This window comes from Anser anser, assembly GCF_964211835.1.
Source record: "Anser anser genome assembly, chromosome: Z".
NCBI lineage: Eukaryota > Metazoa > Chordata > Aves > Anseriformes > Anatidae > Anser > Anser anser.
In genome coordinates this window covers 55,451,075-55,465,339 of record NC_139723.1, presented here as the reverse complement: position 1 = coordinate 55,465,339, position 14,265 = coordinate 55,451,075, and the positions used below count along the sequence as shown (strand labels likewise).

The 14,265-nt window shown below is 34.6% G+C and overlaps 1 protein-coding gene across 24 annotated transcripts in view; it reads right to left on the bottom strand.

The window, feature by feature from the left end:
- The window catches only part of PTPRD (protein tyrosine phosphatase receptor type D), a 1,402,037-nt gene that overhangs the window by 1,084,412 nt on the left and 303,360 nt on the right, over positions 1 to 14,265 (bottom strand). For 23 of the 24 annotated variants that reach the window (XR_014576765.1, XR_014576766.1, XR_014576767.1 and 20 more), the window contains one exon: positions 12,456 to 12,528. The gene's annotated coding sequence lies outside the window, so the exon portion shown is untranslated. Of the gene's footprint in view, positions 1 to 12,455; positions 12,529 to 13,459; positions 13,478 to 14,265 lie in introns of those variants that run through there. The other variant, XR_014576768.1, reaches the window with a different exon arrangement.

Here is a 14,265-nt window from a genome sequence, read left to right as displayed (position 1 = left end):
GAATAGGATACTAGGAGTGTGCATGAAACTTTACATGTTGAGAAATGCAATAAGTATCATTCAATTTCTTTTCACTACTAATGCAAAGATGACATCTGCCTCTCTCTTCCCCCTGCCCTGTATATTAGTTTCTCTTCTTTCATGCCATCTTATCATTTGTGATCTTCCTGTTAAAGAGATTTATTTTTGAGCAGTTTTTTTGTTGTTGTTGTTTATTAGTTTTTATCTTAATTTGTAAGGTGTCCCAGTTTCTCTCCCTAAATTCTTGAGAAAATTCTGTTCTGATCATTATCAATCTTTCAAAAACTGTTATCTGATCATGACTATGAAAGACCTGAAAGTCTTCTCAAGATATTTCACACAGTGAATTTACTCAGTGATCTTCACAGTTGTGAAAGCTGAATAGGAGCTGGGTGTGGTTTCAAGTGAAGTATGTGAACAGACTGATGTGACCCATTGAGGAGCATTGAGGACAATAGCAGTTGGTAGCTCCCTGTTGTAGAGGGTGGAGGCACTTAACTGACCTGTTTTCCAGGGAATTTAGATGTTTGACGGGATCTCAGATCTGGGATTTTCTTGAGGAGAAACTGCCTAATCTTGTTTTATTCTCTAAGACCCCTTTATGTTCTTCCATGTGGACAACAATAATGTTGTCAGAGGCAGTATCAAAAGTCACTACAGAGCTCTGAGCATGATAGTCAGGGACATGGGACCCCACTGCTATAGTCCTCAGTCATGCTAGTGAGGAGAAATTGTGTAAGAGGATGGGTAGTGATACTACATGTTGACAACTGCTTGCGTAGCTGGTGTCAGCAAATGGGTTTTGGTTTCTCTAACCATGGGACTTTGAGGGTCAACATCTGCTTTGGAGAGATGGCACCCACCTCTTTATTGAGGCAAAGTTATCTCTGCCAGGAGGGTTACTGATCTGGTAAAAAGAGATTTATACTAGGAACAATATGTGAGGGAGTTACCAGCAGCCCTACAAGGGACTGATGATCACGGTTGAAAAAACAAAGAGCCTGGAGTCATACAAATGAAATATAAAGTATGATCAACAAAACAGGTAAGAAATAAAGAACAGATCACTATGGGTAAGATAATGGTGTGTGTCTACTCTAGACTACCTGATCAGAATTGTGGGAATAAAAACGTTGTTTTTGCAGAGTTACATTGTTTAAAGGTAAGGAATGGGGTATTGAGATATGCTTGCAGTGATAAGAAAACTTAGCAGGCGACCTTGTAAAATGCAGAAAACCAGACTCCTTAGAACAATTAGGTGAAAATCACGGTGTTAAGTCAAGTCAGATAAGTAAAGAAACATTACCACTTCAAACAGTAAAAAAGTCTAAAGAAATTTGAAATTGAACAGGATGGCAACTGAAGGCCATGCATTGTCTGTGAAGCATCAGATAGATTGTGAACCTGGATTACCCACTCAGTGGGGAACCAGGGGAGGGTCCTGTCATCAAAAAGTATATAAACTGTGTTTTGGAACCAGTAGGTGCGCTCCTGCTTGTGGGACGCCCACCATTGCAATCGCGAATAAATTACTACTTCGCTGAGATCCTCACCTGAGCCTAAGTTATTGGCTACAGAATGTTTCTCACAGGAGGAACAAGTATATGAGGCCTCCTACAGACAGCTAGAAGGAGCTTCATACTTGTATGCCTTAGTCCTCAGAAGGCACTTCAGCTATTCCAATGCTAGAGAGACAACACAACAAGGCATAAACAATCTAGGAGCTTCCTGGAAAGCATCAATAACAATGTTGTGACCCAAGTGATGAGAAATCATTGAGGAGAGGTGCTCTGCTGGACCTTGTACTCACAAGGGATTTTGGGGGGATGTGATAGCCAAATGCAGCTCTGGCTGCAGTGACCCTGAGATGACAGAGTTCAGGATCCTGAGAGGAAGGAGCAGAGCAAAAATAAAGGTCACAAATCTGAACTTCAAGAGAGCAAACTTTGGCCTCTTCAAGGTTTTCCTGAAAAAAATCCCATGGGATAAGGTCACGGAAGAAAGAAAAGTCCAAGAAAGACTGTGGTGAACAAGATATTCCTGTATGAGCAACAAACTACAAACTACAGAAAACAATTCCATTGTCCTCAGATTTTTTTCTGTCAAAGTAATACATTATCGGTACAAACACACTAACTTCAACCAGTGAAGACTATTGATTCCACTAGTTCAGCATGACACTCTTAACAAATTGTTGAAACACTTTCAAAGCAGTATTAAAGCATTTTGCCAGTAGAAAAACACAATGATCACTTGCATACATTAAAAACGGTTACATGTAAAGAGAGATCCACAGAAATGTTGTGAATTAAGAAATGAAGCAAAATGAATTATTTCATTTCAGTAAGTGGATAGGCACATAAGAGGAAGACATATAATTAATGCAATTGTTTTAATTTTCCAGTGTGTTCCTAGAAGGAAAAATAAATCACTGATTTTGAAAGATGCAGATAATTCACATCCTGACAATCTCAGTTCATCTAGAAAGACTTGAAATTCCTTGTCTCCATTTTGTGTCAATGAATTATCTCGTGGGAGTGTAACTAATTTCTTTGTGGTTGTTCTAGCATTATTCCTGTCTTGAAACAATTTCCAAAACACTGAAGGATGCATCAGTTCATGAACATGCTCACTAGCAAGCTAAAAGATATTCTAAGGAGAACATCATTCATTGTATTCCTCTATAAATGCATGGTTTGTACTGGAAAACATACACTTTAGCAGTTATCTATTTGTATTTGAGGCACAGTTAATTCTATCAATGGTGAAGTCCCTGGGTTATTTCTGAATTTTAGAGCACTCAGCTACATTTATGAGGTACAACATCTGCCTGAAATAATCATATGCTACACTCTTACAAAGATGTTTCTGGTTTAAACAAATAAAAGCACCATTTTCATTCCCTTTTCCCTTTCACCAGTAGCTATACTTCCTTTGAAGGCAACAGTAGTTCTGCAAATGCACACTTGACATTTGTTCACTGTCTCCCAACCTATGCAATTAGCTGAAACTATAGCTGTCATTCTTAATGAGTTGCTGGTGTATTGCTGGATGCTGAGAAATCATGTATAAATGGTCCAAGTACTCAGATCTCAACCCTGGCAAAAAAATTAGCTCAAGAAACTCAGAAAAGCAATAGTTTTAATCACTGTCACTCTAAATATCTAAATATTTTCTATAACTATAAACTTAATAGAAGCAGGAAGTTCTATTTCCTTGACCAGTATGAAGGTGTGTAGCATAAAGATTTATAACTGTTCATTAGTTTTCTTACTTTCCATTTATTTATTCCTTTATTTAAACCTGAAAGGCAATTTCAAACTGTGGTCACCAACACATATAAGAATGTTACTATTCACTTTTAGTCTTTATCACTTATGTTCATTTCTTTGCTAGTTAATGATTTCAAGCCTCTTTTCCTTGAAAATATCAAAATATATAATAACTATCATTAGTCATTCTTTAATTTTTGTTTTGTAATAAATGACACACATCAACCACGTTTTTTTTTCCACATTGACGACTGGAGAAAATATTTTTTTAATACCCTATTGACAGATGTCACCATCCATTCTCACTGAAACCAGATGAAGTTTTCTTTAAAGTCGTATTGAATGAATTTCAGGAAAAAAAAAAAGAAAGTTGCTTATCAGTCTAAGCAAAATCAATCTTCAAAAGTATCTACTTCAACTAATAAACTTGTATATATCAAATAAACTCAAATGTTTTAACACTGTCTACTGTTTACTTAAACTTTGAATATTGAATGTAATTCAAAAAAAATGCCTATTTTAATGCATGTAATGTCAGACAAATATCATAAGTGTCATTGACAACAAAATAATCTGAATGTGTGAGGGCAAATTTTCAACTTTGTACAATTTGAGATAAAAACTCACAACTGCACGCTTATATTTTCAAAGGAAGCCTTGAGCATCTACCAGCCAATAAAGATTGACAAGAAGGAAAAAAAATCACATATTCCAAATCAACTTCTGAGATCTCTCAGTGATACATTATTTAATTATATCATAGTTTGAATGTGTCAGGAACTTTTATTCCCTTTCAGAAACCTATTCATCAAATATGTTAAGTTTTAAAAAAAAAAAAAAAAAAAGTATGAATAATGAAAGATGTAGTAGGCAGCATTTTCTTCTACTAAAATGAAGCTTTTATAAAGGAAGCTGTGTTTATCCCATAGAATAAGCAAAATAGTCAGTATTCCATGTTTCTTTTAAAACAGCTTGAATTGAAAAAGGCAGAATTACACCTTTCTTCACCTTAATGTACATCAGCAATGGACTATGAAGTTGTTTTGGTTAATGTGAGCTTAATTACTGTTCTGGAGTAATTATACATCAGGTATTGCCATATTTGTGTGGAAGCAGGGGAGGTGAAAATTGTTTTGTCAACACCTGGTGGTTACAAAGCATTCTGTTTTCCTTTCTTTTCTGGTAGATAAGACCTGGGGAAAAAAATAAACGGAAGTAATTTTTTTTAAACTTCAGTGAATATAAATTTTCCTTCAGATATTTTAACAGACATATGTTCAATTTCTCCATGTGCAAGACAGTGAGGTAAAGTAAGATGTTTTAACTGCAGAGGAATGACCATCTAGTTCCCAGTAGTTTTCTCACTTATAACCCCTGGATACGCATCGGTTTCTCCTAGTTTTCACTATTTATTTTTCTTGTGGTTGATTTTCTTTAGAAGAAAATGATTTTCTTCATTTTCATGAAGAAAAGCTTTACTCTCTTTGAATCAGCATTGTGTATTAAAATACTTTGTTTAAAAAAAACTGTTTACATTAAATTTCCCACTTACGTAGTTGTGGTTGGCTGGTTAGTTTAGGCTCTTACCTGACTTCTGTTAGCTATTACAATTGTTAGAAAAGCCAAATCGGAGACTTATGAAAACCTCAGTTGTGTGAACAGCAGAAGTCACACCAGTGGCACTATTGACAAAAGTTGCTTTTAATAGGTTTGATCAAAGAGTAACTAAATGTTTAAATTACAGTTTCATCCTATCTTAATCTCAAGATCCCCCCACCCCACCCCCCACCCCCCAGCATCTTTATTTTTATTAATGATAAAATTTGAGCTCACAGTACAACTTTGGAAATAGAACTCTCTAGACTCTCTTTTGAATTATTGAGTTTCAAAATTGAGTTTTGAATTACTGAGTTTCAAAAGCTACTACCTTTATTTCAATGACGTTATTCGTTATTGTATATTAAGACTTCTGTTGTTTCACTCATAAACACTCCAAATGAGTTCACAAAAGGGAAAATGTTATGTTTGTGGGGGAGGTGACAGGGGAGATTAGGGAAACCTTCCATACTAGAGCTAGGCCTGAAAATAGTCATTTATAATGAAAATACCTAGATCCTATTTATAGCTTTGTTTCAGCCTGGAAAATATTAGCAGGAACATTATGCATGGGAGTCACACAGCTTTACACTCTAGAATACCCACAAAGTACCAAGGCATTTTCCATAATTTACTTTTATGAGCTTCAGTTTCAAATGATTTTTATGAACTTAATGACTTGGGGAATTATTATGGGAAACAATAATTCAGATCTGACCTTTTCTGAGCTACCTGTTATTTGATTGGTTTAGCTAGCAATGTCTTTAATTGAATTTGTCAGCAACAAAAATATGTGTGCTAACAGCTGCTTACTCACATATTATAATTATTATTACTATCTCAGATAAATATTTAAGCAAGTGAAGAAAGAGTGGGAGTAGAACAAATTCACCTACAATAACTCAAAGAGAAAAGTACTCAAAAGAAAACTCAAAGGAAAAGTCAGAGGAAAAGTAGTAATACACACAGTTTCTTTGAAATACACTTCTGAATTGGCAGAAATTGCAGCACGTTTTATGGCATTTAGTGAAAACGTCAGAAATTTTACATCAAATAATGTATTTTGTATATAAATATAACAAAAACATAACATAAATAATGACTATCTATTGTGCTATTTCCTCAGGCAGAGCTTCATGACAGAAGCATGAAAAACAGACAAATCATTTAAAAATTCAGGCTCAAGTTTTGTAAATCCGGACTATTGTTTACAAAAACAAAAAAGCTCCACACAAATTAACCTCTAGCTCACACACCAATATGAAGTCAGGATCAGGTCTTTTGATTTTCTAGAAATGATTATTTTTCCTAATGTAGATTTTCAATTTGGAATTTAATGAATAGCAATTATAAATATGGTATTTGAGACATTAAAACAATACAGAGAAAGCTGTAATTCTGGATAATGTTTGGATAATATGAGACTTATCAGATGCATACAAAAAATAATAATTACTCATCAGCTGACTTACAAAAAACAACAACTGAATGTTGGTACGAGTCTTTAGGAAACTAGTTAAGTTTCCATCAAGTGAGAAGCTAGGAATGACCAAGGTTTTAAGCCAGAAATGCACATGTAGTAATTAATCTTCACTAGTGTTCTTGAATCACAATTCTTGTATTTTGCTTAATCTTTCCAATAAATTAGATAAATACATTTTATCTCATGTAAATAAAATAGTATATGTATTCCAATTTCAGAACTAATATGAGCTTGCTAATATGTCATAGAACCATAGAATGACTTGGGTTGGAAAGGACCTTAAAGATCATCTAATTCCAACCCTCCTACCATAAGCAGGGACACCTCCCACTAGACCAGGTTACCCAAAGCCCCATCCAACCTGCCCCTTGATGGGGCATCCACTTCTTTGTTCCAGTGTCTCACCACCCTTATTGTAAAGAATTTCTTCCTTATATCTAATCTAAATAAATCTCTTTTAGTGCAAAACCATTACTCCTTGTCCTATCATTACATTTCTTAACAAAGTATCCCTCTGCAGCTTTCTTGTAGGCCTGCTTTAGGTACTGGAAGGACACTATAAGGTCTCCCCAGAGCATTGTCTTCATGCTGAAAAAAAAAAGATGACTTCCTTAGCCTGTCTTCATAGGTGAGGTGTTCCTGAAAAACCCTTATGTATGAATAGATATTTTGTTCAAAATATGCCAGACATCTGTATTTTTTTCTTTAGACAGCAGATAAACAGAAAAGCTAAAAACAAAACGAAACAAACAAACAAAAACATATCTGAGGTGCTCCTGTCCTTCTCATGGACATAGAACTGTAGAACCATAGAATCACAGAATATCTGATCAACCCCTGATTATGCTGGAGAGACTGCACTTTTCCTAGATCACATGGCAGTTCATTAGTCCAGTTTTGCACATAAAGCCTACTTTTACCAAGATCAACTGGTGCTATTCTGTAAAAAATAAAATATTGGTTATTAAAATAATATATATACATATATATAGAAAGAGGAGATAATTAGACTTAGAAGGTTGCTAATTTTATACCCAGTACTTGTAATTTCTATTACTTTCAGTCAATACCATAAATATTGTTGAGATAAGAACTATAATATAATATGAATATGAAAAAACAAATCTAAAATATGCAAGTGGAAAACAGCTTTTTCACTGCAGTTTTCTCATGAGTGCCACACAACACATCATGACTCAGATATGGAGTTGTTCTGTGTGAATGATAAATTACTTTTTAGTCATATATCCACCCTTCTCCAGCAATAACATCTCTCAAAACAGTGCAAGATCTTAAAATGTACTGTGTTAAATAAACAATATTTTTCTTTAAATGATTCTAACAATCAGGAAAACTGGTGAATATATTCACTTACCTGTGAGCATGTGATTATAAGGTATGAATAAGATATTTATGATTGCCATATATGTATAATAGGTCACAGTAAAAATGTTATTTGCAAAGTTATGTTTCTTAAAAAATTAATTTACAATAAAAGAGAAAAAAAACAAAAAAACAAAAAACATTATTATGTCACAATTAGACCACAGATCTTGAATTTAGTGAGTTCATAACTAATTGGTCATGAAAGGTAAAAGCATACTTGGAGAGAGGCAATGTGGTCTTTCTGTCAAATTATATTAGTTGGTTTATAACTCTACAGATTATCTTTTCTGACTCAGCTACTACAGTCAGCATGCAGATAGTAAAAGGCATTACATATTTCCTTCTATTTCACAAAATCACAGAATGGTTTGGGTTGGAAGGGACCTTAAAGATCATCTAACGCCAAACCCCTGCCATGGGCAGGGACATCTCCCACCAGACCATGTTATTCAAAGCCCCATCCAACCTGGCCTTGAACATTTCCAGGGATGTGGTAACCACAACTTCTCTGGGCAACCTGTTCCAGTAACTCACCATCCTCATTGTAAAGAATTTCTTCCTTATATCTAACCTAAACCTACCCTCTTTTAGTTTATAACCATTACTTCTTGTCCTGTCACTACACTCCCTGATAAAAAGTCTCTCCCCAGCTTTCCTGTAGGCCCCCTTTATGTACTGGAAGGCTGCTATAAGGTCTCCCTGGAGTCTTCTCATCTGCAGGCTGAATATCCCCAGCTCTCTCAGCCTGTCTTCATAGGAGAGGTGCTCCAGCCCTCTTATCATCTTCATGGCCCTCCTCTGGACTCATTCTAATAGGTCTATATCCTTCTTGTGCTGGGGGCCCCAGAACTGAATGCAGTATGTTAGATGGTGTCTCACAAGAGCAAAGGGGAAGAATCACCTCCATTGACCTTCTGGCCACGTTTCTTTTGATGCAGTCCAGGAATCTGTTGACTTTCTTGGCTGGAAGTGCACATGCTAGCTCCTATTGAGCTTCTCACCAACCAGTGACCCCAGATCCTTAACTGAAGGCTGCTCTCAACCCATTCTCCAAGAAATCATTCTCCACAATGTGCCTGGCATTGCTGAGTCCAGGCGTAGGACCTTGAACTTGGCCTTGTGGAACTTCATGAGGTTCGCACAGGCCTACCTCTCAAGAATGTCTAAGTCCCTCTGGATGCCATCCCTTCCCTCCAGCATGTCAACTGCACCACACAGCTTGGTGTCATTGGCAAACTTGATGAGGGTGCACACTTCCATGTCACCAACACAGGCTTTAAATAAAGCCAGTCCCAGTAATGACCCCTGAGGAACACCACTTATTACCAGACACTGAGCCGATGACTGCAACACTTTGAGTGGAACCATCCAGCCAATTCCTTACCCACTGAGTGGTCTATCCATCAAATCCATGTCTCTCCAATCTAGAGACAAGGATATAATGCGGAACAGTGTCAAATGCTTTTCACATGTCCAGGTAGATGGTGTCAGTTGCTCTTCCCCACCCGCTAGTTCTTTTTCTCCATAATTGTGAGCTTAATTAAGTGATAAAGTGACTTTTGTGCTGATGTAAGTGGCTAAATGAAATGGATTTTTTTAACCACAACTAAAGTACTGCCAGCTGTATGGGGGATAACGATTATTTTTCCACAATGTACAATTTTGATCCACAAGACCTGTATTTTGATTTGGGGTACAGTTGACTCTACACAGATATCTGGGCATTGACCCTTCTGGTGTGATTGCAAGATGTGAATCATTGTCATAACATGCAATAGTTTTGTAATGTGGTTCTTTATCTTCAGCATTTGAACTCACTCCACCAACACATTTCAGAGAACCAAATAGCTGCCAAGTTAAAGTAATGTTCAAACTCAACTGATCTAGACTGGCTTCAGAAATATGGCCTAGAGGTTACAGGTGTAATATTCTAATTTTGGCTTGCTGCGCTATAAAACTCTCAGTACTAGAATTTTAATACATTAATTTAATACTCAGGTATTTTTATTCATAATATAAATTTTATCAAAATAACCTTACAAAGTTTCTTCTTTTTCTGTATGATCAAGAAAGGTAAAATATTGCATCTTATTTGCTTATACATACACTTTCCAACTTTTTCATAAACCACAAGAAATTTATTTTAAATCATGAGGATATATTTTCTCTCTTTGGAAGTAGCTCAATTATCATTAAAATTAGTGTTCATTCAAGTTCACACATGCAATCTGAGAGATGTTGAAGTCTGAGTTGAGTTTTTATGTTTCTGCTCTTGCAAGGATTAGCATGCTGACACCGTCAAGGTTAAGACAGTGCTTACCAAACAGAGAAAGATGAAACACCATATTTCTGTTTAAATAAATGGATACACAACAGAAGAAACATCTATTCTGGTTTGAATAGCCTTTTTTATTTTATTTTATTGTATTTTATTATTTTATTTTATTTTATTTATTTATTTATTAGAAACTTTTGCTAAATTAATTTGTGCAGGAGATGAAGTTTGCACAATTCAGAATGATTTTTTCCATAACATTTGAAATAGAAAATACATGGACATTGAAAATTGCATTTCACTGTATATCTAAATTCAGAATTATAAAAGTGAATTATAAACCAAAGCTAAAATAATAAAAACGTTGGTATAAGTTGGAGTCATGCATTTATTTATTTCTATTATTTTCTTCCCATTCTCTTTTTATTATTATTGATTAATTCAAGGAAATTTCTTGTGAATGATAAAGAGACAGGAAATTATGAGAAAATACCTTTATTCAAGATTTACTATCTTAAAAGAAAATAGCAGCTGTCTAACTACAGGGATGAAGGCCTCTATAAGTGTGAAATGTAAGTATTAATACTAACTTCTCATTTAATCAAATAAACACTAGTGAAAGAGAAGTAAAAAATAAATTGGATTTGAATTTATTGGATTTTAGTTAAAGAATGTGAACAGGATTTAAGAACATGCTTTTTTAATTTGGGCAAAATACATTACTGCGGGGAAACTATTTGGAATTTTATAGTAAAGAGGGTATGATCCTATTACTTTCAATTAAAGTAATTTATATTTTATCTAGGTAAATTAGAGGATGACCAGATGGCATGATTTAGATCATACTTTAATCTGCTACTGATTTTTCAAAGGCAAGAAAAAAAATCTTTCAATTTTATTTATTATTATTATTTTTTTAATCAAAGTGGAATTTTATTGTAATATTCACTCAAATAAATACACTGCTTGTGGGAAATCACTTTTGTTTTCAGATAAAAATGTAGTAGATGACATTATATCTGAATGGGTATCACAATCAGAAGCCGTTCAGAAGACTAATGCAATAACATACTCTGGACTGGGTGATCTTTATATTTTAATGTCACATATGATTTAGCCTGTTTATTTTTTAAATTATCCATGTAGAAATGAGAATATAACAAAGTAAAGAATAAGAATTCATGCTACATTTTAGCATCTTAGCTCTGCAATTGATGTACTTCATATAATACCAATTTCTGTTCCTATATTTCCTATGTGAAATAGCATACAACTCTAGTTTTCTAGTTTTTATCTAGTACCCTGAAAGGTTTTCTTGTACTCATTAAATTCTGGAACATTAATCTTTTCACATAATAAGGATGTACAATTGAAGTTGTAAAATTCTTATTCTGGTTTTATTAATGGATGGATACATGTTAAGAAAAAAAAAAAGTTTATCTCAACAAAAGCCATATGATATCTCACTGAAAGATCAAGATCTGTGTTTTTTAGTACTCAAGCTCCAGTAGTAACATTAACTCTCAGTCTGTAGCAAAATAAAATGAGTATGATATATTAAGGCTGGTTAAACATCTGGAGAACAGGAAAAAATAATTATAATACATAAAACCAGAAAACAACTGTCTTAATTATCTGAATTGTGAATTAAACAATGGCAAGTCCAGAGACTACTGGACTGCTCATTACTCAGAATTGTTCTAACACGTAGAAATATGTAGCCACCACAATCACTCCTGTTATCTTTGCTATGGGTCTAAAAGTAAAAATTTTAAAGAAATCTCTTTTAGAAAGCACACTTGCCCCTAAAAATTTATATAAATTAGACTGTTGTACATGTTATTAGTTTGTTGCCAAGATCAGCTGAGCTCATGATATAATTTATTAAATCTTCACAAAATTTACTCAGCCAGGGAACACAGTCACTTCTTAAATCTGTTTTTCTTGCATTCAGGAAAAGAAAAGCCTTTACCCAGTTGTCATACTATAGTGGTGGGAGTGAGGGGTAGGGAATGGGGTGGGGTGGAACCTATGAAGATAAAAGTCACTATCAAACATTGCTGAGGGATGCAAGCTCTACATAAGTAATTACAGTTATCACCCAATTTCATACAAAAGTATTCACCCGAGACATACAGAAGCTTAGGATTTCTGGAAAGTAGGCATTGAGTATGTGTGAACAACTGTGCTGTTTATATGATATAAAGTTGAAATTGTAAATATAGATTAAATCTGATACAATTCAGACTTCCTACATAACAAGTTAATTTTAGACTTAAAATTTTGGGGTTTGCCAAAAAAACAAGGAAGACAATTCTCAAGTTTTGTTACACAGACACTGTAAACTCTAAAAGGATAGTATTTTACCAATTAAATCTGAAATGACACTTTAACTGATCAAAAAAGATCTAAATTAACTTACCACCTCACCACCGTGTCCTCACAGCGCAATCAATGACTGGAGGATGAAAAGTGTAAGACTCTTCAAGTTTTCCCTGGAAAAAAAAATAATAAAATAAATAAATATAAAGCATAATTTGCATATCTGCATACCAATTGATTTAAAGGGTTCAGGAAAAGGTAGTACACTGAATCTAAATAAATTCCTCAAGCCACTATCATTAAAAATAAGTGGAGTTACTAAAGTAATCCTCTCAGATGTAAAACAGTCTAGATCAAAATAAAATGGTTATATATTAAATTATATAAATATTTTCTGATTAGAGTGTTAATGCAAAAACAATTGTGCCTTAAAAAACCCCAGTGCCTTAACTACACTTTCTTGCTATGACACTGCTAATACAACTGTTTCAAAGTACTATTTTTTAGAATAAAAATCTTCATAATTTTATGTATGAAACTTTAGTATGTAAATACAGAAGAGATATTAACAAAACCTGTAATACATGCACAGACAAGACATTAATCAGTAAATTACCTTTTATAAAACTACAATCAGTGAAAACAAAATGGTAACCTTGCCAATACCAAAATTATCTGCTTGTTTTTTGCCAAAAAAATGTTAATCCCTACGATACGGATGTCCATTCTAACACTACTTATTCAACTCTTTCTAACTAGAAGTCAGGCTAGTAGAAGTCCTACAAACTACCCTAACAAAAACTGATGAAATTGTTAATTACACACTGAATGCAGGAATCATCTTTACTACATACATGTGAATGTCACTGTAGGAAGAAACAATTTAAAAGTGCTTTTCCTTTTAGTTATGTTTATCTTCATAATTTGCTTTTGGATGTGTTTATTTGTCCCCTAGCTTCACTCCACATTGTTCTGAATTCATATTTATAGTGTAGAAGGAAAAGATAATTGCTTTTGAGACAAGGACATTTCTATCAATCAAAATTTCTATCCTTTTTAATTTCACTTTCTCTTTTTTCTCTTTCTTCTTCCTCTTATTCTTACCTTCCTTCCTTTCTGCTCTTGTGGAATATGTTGGCTTTTTTGACCCTTCAGGCAAAATAATTATGTTTCGGTTGCTAGATATTCAAAATTTAGTATCATGGAGTATCCCAAGTTGGAAAAGACCCACAAGGATCACTGAGTCCAACTTCTGGCTCCACACAGGATGACCTAAAAATTAAACCATAGGTCTGAGAGCATTGTCCAAATGTTTCTTGAACTCTGGCAGTCTTGCTGATAAGACAACTTCCCTGTTGTATGTTCCCACTGGTATTCCTTCTGTTGTAAGTTCCCTTTCCTGTTCCCTCTGGTCCTATCACTGCTCACCAGAAAGAAGAGAACAATGCTTTCCTCTCTGCTCCCCCTTAATCTCTTCCCTACACTGAACAAACCAAGTGATCTCAGCCACTCCTCATAAATTGTGTCCTCTAGAATTTTTACCATCTTCGTTGCCTTCTTTGAATACTCTAATAGTTTTATGTCCCTCTGATATTGTGGTGCCCAAAACTACACATGGTACTCAAGGTGAAGCCACCTCAGTGCCAACCAGAGCGGGACTACCACTACCCTCAACCAGCTAGTTATGCTGTGCTTAATGAACACTGATACATAAATATATCCAGGTGTGTATATCCAGGATTACCCCATCCCAGGTGCAGCATCACTTGCTCTTGTTAAAATTCATAGATTTGGTGATTGCCCAGCCTTTCAATCTATCAAGATCTCTGAAAAACTGGGACCATATTTGTAGGCTTCCAGTCAAATTGGACCTTTCCAGATTCCAAAGACCACTGAAAAATAATAATAAT